This window comes from Panthera leo, chromosome B1 (genome assembly GCF_018350215.1).
Source record: "Panthera leo isolate Ple1 chromosome B1, P.leo_Ple1_pat1.1, whole genome shotgun sequence".
Taxonomy (NCBI): domain Eukaryota; kingdom Metazoa; phylum Chordata; class Mammalia; order Carnivora; family Felidae; genus Panthera; species Panthera leo.
In genome coordinates, this window is record NC_056682.1 from 36,252,549 (window position 1) to 36,270,697 (window position 18,149).

Sequence of the window (18,149 nt, forward strand, 5' to 3'; positions counted from 1 at the left end):
GACTTAGTACAAAAAAATGCAAACAACTCATTAATAATTTTAAAAAATATTGGTTACATGTGGAAAGGTAGCATTTTGGATTTATCGGGTTAAATAAAATGTATTATGAAAAATAATTTCATCGATTTCTTTTCACTTTTTGTAATGTGACTACTAGAAAATTTATAGTTTCCTATGTGATTTACATTATATTTCTATTGCACAGAGCTGATTTAATCATATCTGTTCCTCTGGAAGAAAGAGGGTGTGAGGCTGACAGGTTTTGGTTAAAAAACAGGCCCAGTCTGGGGTTTGCCCCTCATCACAGGGTGGATGAGGCTGGTCCACAGGTCCCTAGACAGGAATTGGGCACCCCAAACCGTGAATGGAGGATTTCATTACAAGCCTCTCTTGAGGGACTTAGTACAATGTTTATGATTGATTAAGGCACTAAAGCCGTTCATTATTTATGTTTGCTGGTTTGTATTTCCCTGTGTCTCAATAGCGTGGGAATAGGAACTGAATAAATTACCTAGTGATATGGGAATTCATGTAACCCATAACTCTGTATGCTATATGTGTGTGAGTGTGTGTGCACATTTTAATGAGATGCAATTTTGTTTCAATTTGGGAAATCCCCAAAGCTCCCCTGCTTTGTTTTCTCTGACTCTAACCCAGCAGCTTTGGAGGCAGCAACAAATGGAGAGATGAGATGAAAACATCTGGGCATAATGCTTCCGAAGCCTTTCTGGCATTTTCTTCCCTGGGAACTTTCTGCTGGAGCACATACCCTCCTCATGTTTTAGAACTATGGCCTTTGTTCTTTCTTTGTCTCTGGTCTGCTTTCCCCATGGTGGGTCTTTAAGACAGCACACAAACCAGAATGTAAGCCCCTGGTATAGAATGAGGACATCTCAGAGCTCCAGCTGCAGGCACACAGGTAAGAACTTCAAGTTTCAGTATTTGAAAGGCTGTAAGGCAGAGTGGAGAGAGTGGAGAGCACTTGAAAGAATGATTCATGGCCCGTAGGCACTGCATTCATTCATGCATTCATTTAACAGTGTATATGGGACACATGCTCTTGGCTAGGTGCCGAGGAAACCAAAATGAATCAAGTTTGTTCATTTCCCTCAAATCATTCCACTGGACAAGAAAACTGTGTAAAAACCAATTGCAATTCAGTACTGCCATGTCTGGGAAGGTGGAACAGATGTACTTCTCCCTATTCATCCTGTTAAGTACAATGAAAAACCCTGGATATTATATAGAAAACAAACATAAATAGACTTTGAAAGGTTGAGGAAATAAGGCACCCTGTTTAAGGGCTCTCGGGACCCAAGAAAAGACAGCAGTGAGTTCCCCAGGTTTTCTTATTGTCTGGTATATCCCAGACTTGGAGGCGAAGAAACCAGCAACCCAGACAGGACAATAGGTATAAAGAGAAAGAAAAAGCCCCCCAAAATCCTGCTCTTCCGTCAAAGAACCAGGAAAGAAAACTTTAGACAATGACTTCTGTACTCCAGACAAACACCACAGAAGAGATGGTAGCCTATGCCCAGCAGCGAGGGAGCCTAGATGCCCTCCCCTCCTTGCCAGGCTAGAACGGGGTACGCCGGCCTCCTGGGGTGGTGTAGGCAGGCCTAGTGGACAGTGACGACTTTCATCATCACCCAGTGGCCACAGCGTGACTTGCTCTCAGTGGCACCTGCAGAGACCACCTAGAGAGAATTAAGGAGGCACTATCATGTAACCCCTCAGCCAGAGTGATTTCCTTGGAGGCTGAGTGAAGAGCCCAAATTCCCAGCCCTGCCCTGCAGTTGCCAGGGGAGGAGCCTGGACTTCTACTTCTACCTAGCAGTAAGGAGGCAGCATCTCCCCTTCTAGAATGGTGTCAGAGGAAGGTGGAACATTAAAATTTATCCAATTTGAACGGCAGAGAGAATGAAAAAAATGAATGCTGTCACAGATGTGTGGGACTCTGACAAAAGCCGTAATGTGTTTACTGGAGTTCCAGGAGGTTAGAAGAAAGAATGTGGGGTAGGGGGCACTTGGGTGGCTCAGTCAGTTGAGTGTCTGACTCTTTTTAAAAAAAAATTTTTTTTTACATTTATTCATTTTTGAGAGACAGAGAGAGAGAGAGCACAAGCAGGGGAGGGGCAGAGAGAGGGGGAGACACAGAATCTGAAGGAGGCTCCAGCCTCCGAGCTGTCAGCACAGAGCCCAGAGCCTGATGCGGGGCTCAAACTCACAAACTGCAAAATGATGACCTGAGCCGAAGTCGGATGCTTAACCGACTGAGCCACCCAGGCACCCCGAGTGTTTGACTCTTGATTTCCTCTCAGGTCATGATCTCTTGAGGGTTCATGAGTTTGAGCCCTCATAGGGCTCTGTGCTGACCTGCTTGGGATTCTCTCTACCTGCCCCCTTGCTACCCCTCCCCTGCTCACATGTGCACACTTTCTCTCTCTCCTCTCTCTCTCAAAATAAATAAATAAACTTCAAAAACTTTAAGAAGTAAGAATGTGAGGATGAAAAGTATTTAAGGAGATAAAGGCTGAAAACTTCCTAAATTTGGTAAAATTCAAATCCTAGAGATTCAAGAAGCTGAGTGAACCCCAAGTGACAAAGCCACTCTCAAAAGGTTATACACTGTATGATTTCATTTTATGACATTATGGAAATGAGAAAATTATAGAAATGGAAGACAGGTTAGTGGCTGCCAGGGGCTAAAGGAGGTGGTGGGAAGGGGTGTGTGTCTAAATAAGGGCAACATGAGAGATCCTTGTGACAGAAGTGTTCTGTATCTTGACTGTATTAACATTAGCATTCTGGTTGTGATGTTGTTAGGGTGGTTTTGTGAGATGTTGCTACTGAAGGAAACTGTTCCCATGTAACAGGCACATGGGATCTCTCGCTGTTCATACAACTGTATGTGAATTTGCAATTCTCTCAAAATAAAAAGTTTAGTTAAAGAAAAGAAGTGTAATTTAATTTGAGAAGTGCTATCATAGAGTGATTCATGAAACTCTTTGGGAGCTGATGATGGGCCCATTATTTCTTCATGGAGGAATCAGGGAAGGTGCTACAGCACTATCAATGCACCAGTGGGATCTTATAGAAAGAACATCACCTGTCATCTTTCATTTTTTTTTCTTTTTTGCCTTTATGCTGAATTCCTTTGTGCTGATTCCATGGTTTATTTATTGATGTCTCATTAAAAGCCAGGCATTGTGCTAAGGTGTTTATGTGTATAATAGAAACAAATTTCATACAATAATTCCCACAGACAGGTACTATTATTTACAGATAAGGAAACTTCTTCTAGAGATTCAGAAGCTTTATCAAGGTCACTCAGATGGCAAATGATAGAGTCGGGTCTGTCTCAGACCACGTTTTATATGGCCACTGAGAACACTCATTTGTCATTTGTTATTTTATTTTTTATATTTTTAAGTTTATTTTATTTTGAGAGAGAGAGAAAGTGTGAGCGGAGCAGGGGCAGAGAGAGAAGGACAGAGAATCCCAAGCAGGCTCTGTGCTGTCAGCGCAGAGCCCAACGCCAGGCTCCATCTCATGAACCATGAGATCAGGACCTGAGCCGAAATCTTAAGTCGGACGCTTAAGTGACTTTTGAGCCACCCAGATGCCCCTGTCATTTGCTATTAAAAATTTTTTTCCTCTCTGTTCTTTTCCTTTGCTCTTCTTTTTCTGTCTCCTTTTGAGCTAATAGAGTATTTTAAAATATTTTAGTCTATCTTCTCTGTTTGCTTTACAGCTTACATATTTTTGTATTTTTTAAAAAAATCTTTTGTCTAGGAATTATAATGTGCGGCCTTAAATTAATCACAGTCTAACTGAAATTGAGATTACCATATTTTGTTAAGTGTAAGAATCTTGTAAAAAGTGTAATTCTGCTTACCTGTAATGTCTTTTGTTCTACTGTTGTATATTTAATTCTACATATTTGTATAACCACCACAATGCATTATTATTACTTTGCTTCAATCCATTTTCTTATAAAGACACACACAAAATAAATAAGTTTACCTATAAATTTACTATTTTCATTGCTCTTTATTCCTTCCCATAGATCCACATTTCCTTTTGGTATCGCTTTTCAGCTTAAACAGCCTTCTTTAGCATTTCTTGTGGTGTGGGTCTCTTGGTGAGGGATTCTTCCTGCATTCAATGATCTGAAATGTATTTTACCTTCTGTTTTGAGGGATATTTTCACTGGATCTGGAATCCTTTTGGAAGGTTTTTGCTTTTTATACTTTCAGCACTTTCAAGATTCTCCTCTGTTTCCTGTTCTCCAGGTTTTGTGATGAATAGTAAGCCACTATTCTTGTTCTTGTTCCCCTGTTTGCAATGTGTCTTTTTCTCTGGCTGCTTTAGAGATTTTTAAATCTTTGTGGGTTTTTTTTGTTTGTTTTACTTTGTCTTGTTTTGTTTTTTAGCAATTTGATTGCGATATACCTTGATTATGACGACGTTTTCTTTGTATTTGTCCTGTGTGGGTTTGGCTGAGCTTCTTAGAAATTTGGGTTAATGTTTTAAAAGATTTAGAAAACTTTGGTGTTATATTTTATCATTTTTTTTTCTGACAAAAATTTTAAATAAATATGGGACCAGTATGTTTTCCTTTTTTGGGGGGGTTCCAACAAGACTAGCATGATATTGTTATTAATTCTGCCTTTATTTAAATTTTTGATATTTTGTACATTATGAATTTCTTCTGCATTAGTTTTGATTTGCTAAAATACTGCATTATATTATTTTTATTACTGAGTTTTTGGACAATTAATGAAATATTACACCCAAAGCAAGTGCCTCTCCTCATCTCATCTTAGCCCCATCCCTTTTTCATAGTTACTTAACAGTGCTTTCCAATATCTAGGTTGTCTGAGAGTCTATTCCTATTGGCTATTTTGTTATTTGTCATATTTTCCTACTTTATTGACTGGTCAATAATATTCGATGATCTATTACACATTATGGATGATATATTCTAGAGACTCTGGATTCTGTTTTCTTACTCTGAAGAGTGTTATGTTTGCTCTATAAATCAGTTAATCACTGACAGTTCACTTCAGCTTGTGGAGACATGATTTTAGGTCCTCTACAATTGTTCTATTTCAGTTCTTTCCTAAGTTTGGGGCTCAAGTGGAGCCTCTACTCCTAAGGTATGGCCCTTGTGGGGCTTCAGTAAAAAGGCTTCTGCGCTTGCCAAAGACCTCTAAATTTGATGAGTTTGAACCCTAAAGTCTGTTTCCTCAGTATGAAGCAGCTGCTAGAATATCTTTGCTATGGATATTCCAGAAGCTTTTAGTGTTATATGCTCATCAAATTCATAAGTTGAAGCTTTAATCCTCAAGATGATGGTATTTGGAGATAGGGCCTTTGGGAGGTAATTAAGTCATGAGGGTAGAGCCCTCATGAATGGGATTCGTGTTCTTATAAGAAGAGGAAGAGAGGGTTCTTTCTTTCTCTGCCCTGTGAAAACACAGTGAGATGGTGTCTACAAACCAAGAGGAGAGCTCTCATCAGAAACCAAATCTGCCTGCACCTTCGTCTTAGACTGTTCACCTGCCAGTACTATGAGAAATATATTTCTGTTGTTTAAGTCACTCTATGATATTTTTGTTATAGCAGATTGAACTGACTCAATCTTCTTACCTCATCTAGCCCACCAGTTATAGCTTTCTGCTGGATTTCTTAGAACCTCACTCAACGCATGAGCAGTTCAGAAGTCAGCTAAAATTATGAGGGCAGCTTTTATGCACATTTTGTGGCTTCCCTTTGGAGGCTCACTCTTTTCTGGGATTTCCCTTCTCAATTTCTAGTCATTTTGACAACCCTAAACTTCAATCTGACAGTGCAGCTAGGTAAGACTGTTGTTTTCTCTGTGAGCTCTATTTCTCATGTGCCATGTGGACTGGGGTCTGCCTTCAGGGGAAAAGCCAATTAAATGCAATTATTCAGTTTTATTACTGCCTTGGGTTGAATATGACTCTCAAAAACCTTATGCTGAAAGCTTAGTCTCCAGTATGTTAGAATGTGACCTTATTTAGGTATAGGATCTTTACAGAGGTAATCAAGTCAATATCAGGTCTTAGTGTGGCTCTTAATCCAGTATGACTGATGTCTCCCAAAAGAGAGAAATTTGGACACAGACGCACACATACATAGGGAGAGCTTTTTCTAAAGATGAAGCAGAGATTTGGGTGATGTATCTGTAAGTCAGGAGATGCCAGAGGTCACCATCAAACCATCAGAAGCTAGGGGAGAGGCCTGGACCAGAATTTTTCTCATAGCCCTAGGAAGTACCCAAAGCTGCCCATACCTTGATCTTGAACTTCCAACCTTCAGAGCAGTGAGACTCTAGTTTCTCCCTGTTTTTGGTTGCCATCCAGTCCTTCAAATTGTTGCATCTTAAAAAAATATTGTCCCAACTTTATAACTGTCACTGGCACAGAGGTTAGTTCAATATTAGTTACTCCACTATTACCAAAACCTGGAAGTCCATGAGCTAGCTTTGCTATCTTTCTTGAATCCATGCTTGGCAACCTGCAAGCTGATATTATTTACCCCTGAATCCAGTCCAGAGTCTTGGATCCTATCCTGGGGTCTGATATCCTGCCCTATGATGGTCTATAAGAAGAATTGGGACAGTATTAAGGGGTTTTTAATAATCAAATAGATTGGTTATAACTGATCTTACAATGTTCTAGGTGAAAAACTCATTTTTCTTTTCCTGAGAGTGTTGCATAGGATGTCAGTTGAGCCACTATTCAAGTACTTGTGCAGATGGAAGTCTGATCTTACTTGTACGTGCTTCTTACAACCCACTTTCATGAAGGTGTGTGTAGATTCACATGTTCATGTGCATGCATGGTGGTGTATTGTAGGGGAGCTAGAGGAGTCCCTATTTGGTGAAGAATATGAACCAGACTCTTTGTGTTTAATAACACTTCAATTCTCCTTAAAATAGATGGCTCCCTTTTAGTCAACAGTTGAACACATCTCTTAACTTGGAAGGCTGACCTGTTAAATCTTCTGGAAGCAGCCTGACAGGGACCTTGGAGAGCTAGTCCACAGGTCATCAACCATCAATTCTTCTGGATTATCTAAATTCTCTCTCTCTTTCTAGTGAGTTCTATTACTAGGGAGACACATTCTGTACTACATTACTTTAGCTTCCCATAGAAGTGTCTTTTCAGAGAGCAGTGATATAATATTATGTCTTCAGTTTCCATCCAGTGCTGATCATAGAGTGATATGAAGAATACTCTGCAACTTTTATATAACTGCTGTTGAAGATACTGTTCATGATATTGTTCAGTATCTTATATAAAGGCCTAGGAGAATGGCTACCATATTTTTCTTTTTAACCACTAAATCTTTTCTTCAAATAAAAGCTAATATGGAAACTTAGTGCCTAAAATAGGTCAATATGGCTGAAGCTGGAGGTCCTAGAGCTGTGTCTTCCTTCTTCTCCTTTTGCTTTTCTTTCTCCATCTCCTTCTTACCCACTACCTCACATTCATCTACATGGTGATGTGAACATGGTGTAAAAGTCATTAATGCTAGTCTAAGGTGGACACAGTTCGTCTCATCTCACAAATAGCTATGTTTATTTTGATATAGCCCAGATTTGTAACTCTGTGTGTTTCCCTTCTTGTCTTGAATGACAGGAAATTCAGATAAATAAGATGCTCAAATTTAGCACTTATTTTTGTCCTAGAATAGATGTAACAATTTGCCCCATTTTTTTTCCAATGAAAGGTGTAGAGGGTCCAATTTATTAAAATCCCAAATTCAAGGTACATTTTCATCCCGGAGTTGTATATATATGCAAGCATATATTTATTTACTTATTGTTATTACCTTTAAATCCTGTTCTCATTTCTCATTTCCCCCTACTACAACCCCCCCCCCCCCACCCTGGACAGCTCTATTCTTTTTTAAAATTAATTAATTAATTAAAAAAAATTAACAACATGTTTATTTCTGAGACAGAGAGAGACAGAGCATGAGTGGGGGAGGGGCTGAGAGAGAGAGGGGGACACAGAATCTGAAGCAGGCTCCAGGCTCTGAGCTGCCAGCACACAGTCCGACGTGGGGCTCGAACTCACAAACCGTGAGATCATGACCGAGCCAAAGCCGGTCGTCCAACCGACTGAGCCACCCAGGTGCCCCTAATTAATTTATTTTTTAATTCATGTCCAAGTTAGCATATAGTGCAATAATGTTTTCAGGAGTAGATTCCAGTGATTCATCCCTATGTATAACTCCCAGTGCTAATCCCAACAAATGTCTTCCTTAATGCTCCTTACCCATTTAGTCCATTTCCCCACCACAACCCCTCCAGCAACCCTCAGTTTGTTCTCTATATTTAAGAGTCTCTTGCATTTTGTCCCTCTCCCTGTTTTTATATTATTTTTGCTTCTCTTCTCTTTTCCCTTATGTTCATCTGTTTTATATTTTAAATTCCTCACCTGTGTGAGGTCATATGATATTTGTCTCTCTCTGACTAATTTCGCTTAGCATAATACCCTATAGTTCAATCCACATATTTGCAAATGGCAAGATTTCTTTCTTTTTGATTGCTGAGTAATAATCCATTGTATATATATACACACCTTCTTTATCCATTCATCTGTCGATGGACATTCGGGCTCTTTCCATACTTTGGCTATTGTCAGTAGTGCTGCTATAAACATTGGGGTGCATGTGCCCCTTTGAAATGGCATACTTGTACCCCTTGAATAAATACCTAGTAGTGCAATTGCTGGGTCATAGGGTAGTTCTATTTTTAATTATTTGAGGAAATTTCATTCATACTGTTTTCCAGAGTGCCTGCACCAGTTTGCATTCCCACCAGCAGTGCAAAAGAGATCCTCTTTCTCTTTATCCTTACCAACATCTGTTGTTGCCTGAGTTGTTAATTTTAGCCATTTTGACTGGTGTGAGGTGGTATCTCATTGTGGTTTTAATTTGCATTTCCCTGATGATGAGTGATGTTGAGCATTTTTTCATGTGTCTGTTATCCATCTGGCTGTCTTCTTTGGAGAAGTGTCTATTCATGTCTTTTGCCCATTTCTTCACTGGATTATTTGCTTTTTGCGTGTTGAGCTTGATAAGTTCTTTATCGATTTTGGATACTAACCCTTTATCTGATATGTCATTTGCAAATCTTCTCCCATTCTGTTGGTTGCCTTTTAGTTTTGCTGATGGTTTCCTTCTAGACAGCTCTATTCTAATAGAATAAATGTGTAACTTTATCTTAGGATATGTTGCCACAAAAGGTATTGTTTTGTGTGTGTGTGTGTGTGTGTGTGATATAATATATGCTATGTATATAAAATATGTGAGATATGTACAGAAATTTATTTCATATATTTCTCACCACCCACTATGGTTTCAAGACCTGTATACATTGCTCAATGTAAATATAATCTAGTCTTTTCAACTACTGCATAGTACTGTTTGGTGAGTATCACCACATATTTTATGTTCTCTTTCCCAGTGACATACTCAGGTTGCCTCCAACTCTTGGTCACCATAAATAACATTACAACAAGTATCCTAATACATATGCCCCTTTGCAGTTGTATAATAATTACTTTGGGAATATAGACATTGCAGTGGAATTTCTGGGCCATAGCTATGTATCTGTTTATTTTCATGGGTATTGGTAGATTGTTCCTCAGGATGACTGCACCCATCTACATTCCCACCAGGAGTGAAAATGATTCTTGCTTCTCCAAATCCTCAACAGCTCTTGGGATTATTCATTTTTATGTTTGCCAATCTGTAAAGTATTTTCTATTACTGTTTTAATTTGCATTTCTTTTGTTCCTATTATTTTGAGTAGATCTTCATATACTTATTTTAGATCATTTTGGATTTCCTGTCTATAAATGGCTTGTTTGTATCCCTTGCCTATTTTTCTGTTGAGGTTGGTGTTGCTGTCTTTTCCTCATTGATTTTTAAGAGTTCCTGAGTTCCTTGTACATTCTAGATTCATTGTTTAATAGAAGGATAATGTGAGCCACACAATCTTCCACTAGTCACATTGAAATTAATTGAAATTAATTAATTGAAGTTAATTTTAATAATCTACTTTATTTAACCTAGTCTACTAAAATATTATCATTTCAGCATGTAATCAGCCAGGTTTTTTCATAGTAAGTCTTCAAAGTCCAGTTTGTATTATATACTTAACAGTATCCCTTAATTTGGACTAGCCACATTTCAGGTGCTCAATAGCCACATGTAGCTGGTGGCTACTGTATTAGATAGTGAAGCTATAGTTATAAACTCTCTTTTCAGTTTTATACATTGGAAATATTTTCTTCCATTTTAATATCTGGCTATTAACCATTTTTTTGTATGAGATATCTTTTCTGGTCTAATATATGGTCATTTTAAATAAATCTCTGTATGTACTTAAAATAGTTATTCTGTTGTTTCTGAGATTTATTAATTATAAATATACTTTACATTTCTATATTGTAATAATTTTATCGGATTGTCCTATCAGTTTTTGAGAGGAAGAGATGTAAAATCTCCCCAACACAATTGTGAATTTGTCAATTTATTCTTGTAATTCTCTTTCCTTTATATATTCCAGGCTATTTTGTTTATGATCTTTTTGGGAGATTGCTCATTTTATAAATATCAAATGTTTCTCTTTGCCTCATTAAATGTTTGATACTTAAAAATACCACTACATTAGCTTCATTTATTATTTCTTAGTGTATCTTTTTTCCATGGCTTTATTTTAAAGCTTTCAATATTGTTTCATTTTAGGTATGTTTCTTTTCTTTCTCTTAAGAAATGTCAAATAGGTATTTGATTGGAGATAACAAAACAGCTACTGCAGGTCTTTCTCTTTTTCATGAAAGTAATTTTCTCCTCCACTTTATTGAGTATAGTTGACATATAACATTGTATTAGTCCAAGATGTACAACACAATGATTATATAAAAATATCACTGTATATGGTTAGAATTTTTTTCTTGAGATGAGAACTTTTAACATCTATTCTCTTAGCAAGTTTCAAATATATAATCCAGCATTGCTAACTATAGTCGTCATGCTGTACATCACATCCCCAGGACTTATTCATCTTATAACTGAAATTTTGTATCTTTTGACTACCTTCACCCATTGCCATCCTCCACCCCCTGTTCTGGCAATCACTGATCTGTTCTCTGGACCTATGAGTTCATTTTTTAAGGTTCTACATATAAGTGAAATTGTTCACTTGTTTTCTGTCTGACTTGCTTCACTTGGATATTAGCTTTTTTGATGATGTCCTTTACTACACAGAGGTCCTTAATCTTTATGTTTAATTGGTTGTCTTTTGTTTTATGTAGCCCTAATTTATACACTAGGAAACATATTTTTCACTCAGAATATCTCTTTTTCTGTGTTTATCTCTCTCAGACACTCAGATATAAAATTACTTTGGCAAAAAAGTTCCTTAGAACTGGCTTCTAAAGAGCTTATATCTCTTGAAGATTAAAATGATAACAATTGAGATCTCTGCTTTTTGCAAGTAGGGAAACAGGGCTCTGACTTATCTTCTTATGTGAAACAAATGAAAAAAAGAAAATACCTATGTATATACACATGCACTTATGTATACGTATACACACATATGTATATATACACACACACATCTATATGTATGTGTGTATATAAATGAAAGCACAGTTTTCATGTCTTTAGACTTCTGGCAACAAAGACAGTAAACCCTGAGAGACGGGAAACAAATAATGTGATCTCTAGGCTCCCCCCAGCTTACTACCTAGAGGGAAATTTCAGGCAGAAGCACAGAGGGTGAAACCACATAAAGAAACCTCAGGGGTCTCTCAAGTTGTGGATTTGGAGGCAGGAGTTGGGGGGTGCCTAAGAAGCTAGGCCAAGGAAACTTGCAGGAGGCGAGAGTAGAAGCAGCAGAAAGAGAGCAATAGATTTATAGGGTGCTCCAAAAGTTTTTAGGAGGTCACTCATGAGCCTTCAGGACATGTGATGAGGAAACCATTGAAGCGGAGAAAGAATGACCCAAAAAGAGCAGAATGAGCAAATATCAAGCTCACACAGAGTCAAGTTTAGTCTTTTTCCCACCAGAAACATTGAAAAAATTACTCAATTCACTGAGCATTGAATAGAGTAATTAAAAGGTCTTTGCTTCATTAAAGGAGAAAAGATATACCTAGACTAAATATTGGCCTAGGTTTTCTTAAGAAAGCTTAAAAGCAAGACTCAGAAGGTTAAAACTATTTCTACTTAATGTAACTGCATCTCTGCATCTTAGAACAAAAGTCAGTAGTAAAGAAATACAAAAATATGCAACACCCAATGATGTAAAATTGACAATGTCTAATGCCCAATAAAAAATTACTGGGTATGAAAAGAAGCAGGAGAAGAACCACAATGAGAAAAATTAATTTAAACTGACTTAGAAAGAACACAGATGATAAGTTGGTAGATTGAGAGAGGTGCTAACACACTATATTGAATTTTATATATTCAAGAAACTAGAAAAAATTGGGAATTTTTATTAAAGATATGAAATATATTTTTAAAAGATCAAAATGGAACTTCTAGAGATAAAAAATATAATATTTGAGATGAGTAACACACTAGATTAGACACTGTAGAAAAAAAGATTTATGAAAAGGTCATAATAGGAGCTATTAAAAATGAAATGCACAGAAAAAAAAAGACTGAAAAAATAAACAGAATATCAGTGAGCTTTGGGACAATTTTAGGCTGTCTAATATACATGGAAGTGGAATCCACAAAGTAGCACAAAGGTGGAGGGGACGGAATACATAGTAGGCCAAAATTTTACAAATATGGTGAAAACTATAAAAATATATTTCCAGGAGGCTCAATGAAGCCCTACCATAAGAAACGTGAAGAAAACTAGAGTAAGGCATACAAATTGGTTAAAACCAGTTGCAAAGAGACAATCTTAAAAGTAGGCAAGAAAAAAAAAGACCATTACATACTGAGGAATAAGGATAAGGATGACAGCAGACTTCTCATGGGAAATAATGTAAACCAGAAGACAGTGAAGCAATATTTTACAGTACCCAGAGGAAAGACTGTTAATTGAGGATTCTATACCAAGTGAAAGTATCTCTCAGAAATAATGGTAATGGAAAGAAATTCTCAGCTGGAGGAATTCATCAACTGGCAGACCTGCACTATAAGAAATGTTATAGGATCCTTCAGGCAGAAAGAAGAATGATGCCAATGAATATCTGGATTGCCACAAAGAAATGAAAGGTACTGGAAATGATACTTATGAGGATAAATATGTCTTTTTTCATATCTTTAAAATATCTTTTAAGATAACTAATTGCTTAAAGCAAAAGTAATAAAGTGTGTATTTTTGGGCATAAGTTAGGATCAATATGTGACAAAAATGGCACAAAGATAGGGCGGGGAGAGATTAAATCATACTGTTATATGTTTTGATACTGTAATGAATTGATTAAAATATCATTTGAAAATAGTGATAAATTAAAAATATATTATTTTAATGATAAAATAGCCAATAAAAGGCCTGATTTATAGCTAATAAGCCAGCAAATGAGATAAGATGGAATATTAGGAGCTACTCAGTAAGATAGAAGGCAGGAAAGGGGGAATAAAGACCAGATAGAACAGAAACAAATAGCAAGATGGTAGATTAAAGAAAATCATATTAGTAATCACATATAATGTAAATGACCTAAAGAGCCCAACTAAAATGCAGAGATTGTCCGATTAGATAAAAGCAAGATCCAATCCAGTATATTCTACATATAAGAAGCCAACATTAAATATAGAGACATGAATAGTAAAAGGATAAACAATACACTATGCTAAAATCAATGAAAGGAAAATTGGAGTGGTTCTACTAATATCAGACAAAGTAGGGTTCAGAGACATATAGTGACAAAGAAGGTCATTTATATCATTCATAATGATAAAGGTGTCAGTCCATTAAGCATACATTATAATTCTAAATACTTATTCACCTAATAACAACACTTCAAGATATATAAAGCAATGCAAGGAAAAAACAGATAAATCTACAATTCTACTTGGAGACGTCAACATCCCTTTATTAATAATTGATAGGACGAGTAGAAAATCGGTAAAAATGTAGAAGGAGGACAAACAACGAACTAAACTTGACCAAATGATATTCACAAAACACTAACAAAAGCACAAGCATATTTTTTTCAAATGCTTGTGAGATTTTTTTTTTTTTTTTTTTTTTTTTTTTTTTTACCAAAATAGGTTGTATTCTGGACCACAAAGCAAATCTCAATATATATAAAAGAATTAAAAAAGTACAATGTGTATATCCTTCAGCCACTGTGGAATTAAATTAGAAATCGGTAACAGAAAGATCTTTGGAAAATCCCCAAACATTTAGAAATTAAAATGACACACTTCAATATAACATTTGGGTAAAAAGAGTAGTAAAAAAGAAAATTAGAATGTATTTTGAACTGAAGGAAAATACAAAATATGTAGAATGCTATCAAAATGAAGTTATAGCACTTTCTTCCCCTGGAAGAAAGGGAAGGTCTCAAATTAATGAACTCATATTCCACCATATCAGAAAAAGAAAAGCAAAATGAATGCACAGTAAGCATGAAAAAGAAAATAATAAAGATCAGAGTGGAAATCAATAAACTAGAAAACAAAAAATATGGAACGTCAATAAAAAAGATTTGTTTCTTTGAGAGCATCAATAAAATTGATAAACTTCTAGTCAGATGGATTAGGAAACAAAGAAGGCATAAATTATTAATATAAAGAATGAGAAAGGTGACATCACTATAGATTTAGTAATTATTAAAAAGATGAGGGATTATTATAATCAACTTTATGCCAATAAATTAAAAAGCTTAGATAAAATGGTAAATTCCTGAAAAGAAAAACTACCAATGCATACTCAAGAAGAAATAGATAACCTGAAAAATTTTATATATATGAAAGAAGCAGAAATTATAATTATAAACTTCCCATGCAGAAAGACTGGGTGGCTTCACTGGTGAACTCTACCAAATGTTTAAAGAAGAAATACTATTTACACAAACTCTTCCAATAATTAGAGGAGAGAGACTATGTTCTTATTCTCTCCATAGGGCTAACATTCATGTGATACCAGGCCAGACTAAAGCATTACAAAACTATATATCAATAGCTTCCATAAACATCAATGAAAAAGTTTTGAACCAAATTTTAGAAATCAAATCAAACAATTTATAAAAAGCTAAGTGGGTTTATTCCAGGAACACACATTGGTTTCACATTAAAAATGTAATAAATGTAATTCACAATATTAAGAAACTAAAAAGAAACTCATACAATCATTTTATTATTATTTTTTATTTTTTAATTTTTTTCAATATATGAAGTTTATTGTCAAATTGGTTTCCATACAACACCCAGTGCTCATCCCAAAAGGTGCCCTCCTCAATACCCTTCACCCACCCTCCCCTCCCTCCCACCCCCCATCAACCCTCAGTTTGTTCTCAGTTTTTAACAGTCTCTTATGCTGTGGCTCTCTCCCACTCTAACCTCTTTTTTTTTTTTTCCTTCCCCTCCCCCATGGGTTTCTGTTAAGTTTCTCAGGATCCACATAAGAGTGAAACCATATGGTATCTGTCTTTCTCTGAATTCTTTTTAAAAAAAATTTTTTTTTAACATTTATTTATTTTTGAGACAGAGAGAGCATGAATGGGGGAGGGTCAGAGAGAAGGAGACACAGAATCTGAAACAGGCTCCAGGCTCTGAGGCTATCAGCACAGAGCCCAACCGGGGCTCGAACTCACGGACGGTGAAATCACGACCTGAGCGAAGTTGGCTGCTTAACCAACTGAGCCATCCAGGTGCCCCCACATACAATCTTTTAGCATATGCAGAAAAAAAAAATTGATAAAATCCAGTACTATTACTAACAAAAACTCTCTACAAACTAGGAATAGAAGCAACTTATTAAACTTACTAAAGGGCATTTATAAAATTATTACAGCTAATTTATACTTCGTGGTGAAATACTAATTGCTTTTCTTCTAGGATCAGGCACAATGCAAGGATGCTAGCTTTCAATAGTTCTGTTCAACATTGTATAAGGGGCCTAGCCAGTGCAATAAGTCAAGAAAAAGCAATAAAAAATATCCAGATTTAAAGAAAGATGTAAAAATATTTTTTTCTCAGACACTATCATTGTCTATGTAGAAAAATCCTAGGTCTACACAAAAACAATGCAATATAGCTTTCTCCAGACCATAATTTTCTCTAATTTTTATTTATAGAATTTTTAGTCGTTGCATACACAGTATTCAACCAGTTCCTTTATCATTAAATAATGAAGTTTGAAAATTTTCTGATTTTATTATTAAGGCTATGGTAAATATCTCTATTAGTTTAATTTTATTGACATTTCTAGGTAAAAGATGATAGACATTTTCTTAAATTTTTTTTAATTTTTATTTTTTAATATGAAATTTATTGTCAGATTGGTTTCCATACAATACCCAGTGCTCAGATGATAGACATTTTTAAACTGGCGATATGTATCATCAAATTTTCCCCAAGGAAAGTTTGTTCTAACTATTAAATAGTATTTTGTTGTTTTAGTTTGTACTCTATTGTATTATATTTTGATGATGGGATGTGAATTTTAAATTTTTTCACTGTTGATCAATTATTCAGCACCTAATAATAATAATAATACTGAGTCCCCATTGATTTGAAGCATTATCTAAATACATTGAAGTGTTATATATTCTTGGACATTTAGATAAAATTTTGTTTTGTACCAGTACCCTTTTAAAATGATTTTTAGCTTTATCATTTATGTTAATAATTTACAGTGCTCGTTTCACTACATTATTCTTACTTTTCAAAATCTTTTTTAAAGTTTATTTATTTTGAGATAGAGAGAGAGAGAGAGAGCAGGGGAGGGGCAGAGAGAGAGGGAGACACAGAATCCGAAGCAGGCTCCAGGCTCCTTGTCAGTACAGAGCCCAGAGCCATGAGATCATGACCTGAGCAGAAATCAAGATTCGGATGCTTAACTGACTGAGCCACCAGGTGCCCCCCAATTTTTTTTTATTATAAAAATAAAGCCCACAAATTTATTCATTTATGTAGATTCTAGAATTATTTTTCCAAGGGAAAAAATCACTGGGATTTTGGATGGAATGACATTACACTTATAAATTAAGTTTGATGGAGAATTGTGCTCTTTATAATGTGGAATTTTTAAATGGGAGGGCATGATTTGTCCCCCCTCATACTCAAGCTTTCTCTAAGTATATCTTTGATTTCCTCTTTAGCTCCATAATGATTTAGGAAAGCATTTTCCAGTTGGTTTGTTATATGTGTGCATCTGCATTGGCTTTATAGTTTTATTATAGCGTCTATCAGAGAATGAGGATAATAGCTACTGCTTCTGAATAAATTTTTGAGGTTTTCTTTAGGGCATATTATACGGTCAACTTTCATAAATGTTCATGGACACTGGAAAAGAATATGTATTCTCTATAAACTAAACTGCCAGGTTTAATGAAAAAGTTCTATCAGTTTTTGTAATCACATATTCTATTTTTTTATTTTCCCTCTCAAGTCTCAAGAATATGTATTAAGAAATCTCATGCTTCTAATGTGTTTTTGTCAGTATTTTGAATAATTTTTATTTCATGTATTTTGATGCTATGTTACTCAAAACACAGAAGTTTTATATTACTTTATCTGCCTTGTGCATTTTGCCCTTTATCAATTAAATATGGTCCTTTTTGTTTTGTTCCTTGTATATTGCTTTGAGTTCTACTTTAATATTAATCTTATGGCCTCTGATTTCTTTTTGTTTATATTAGCCTGGTACATCTTTGTTCATCTTTATATTTTTAAGCTTTCTGTGTCATTTTAAATGTGTGTCTTGGAGATAATTTATAATTGGACTTTTAAAAATTCAACCTGAATGTCTTTGAATTTCAATAGGTGAGTTTATCCTATTGTTATTTACTACTATCACAGGTAAGTTTTGTTCTGCTTCTTTCATCTCATTTTTATTGGTCATTTTTATAATTTAAAAATATATATTCTTTTATTTTGGTAACTGAATTAATACTTCTTTTTAT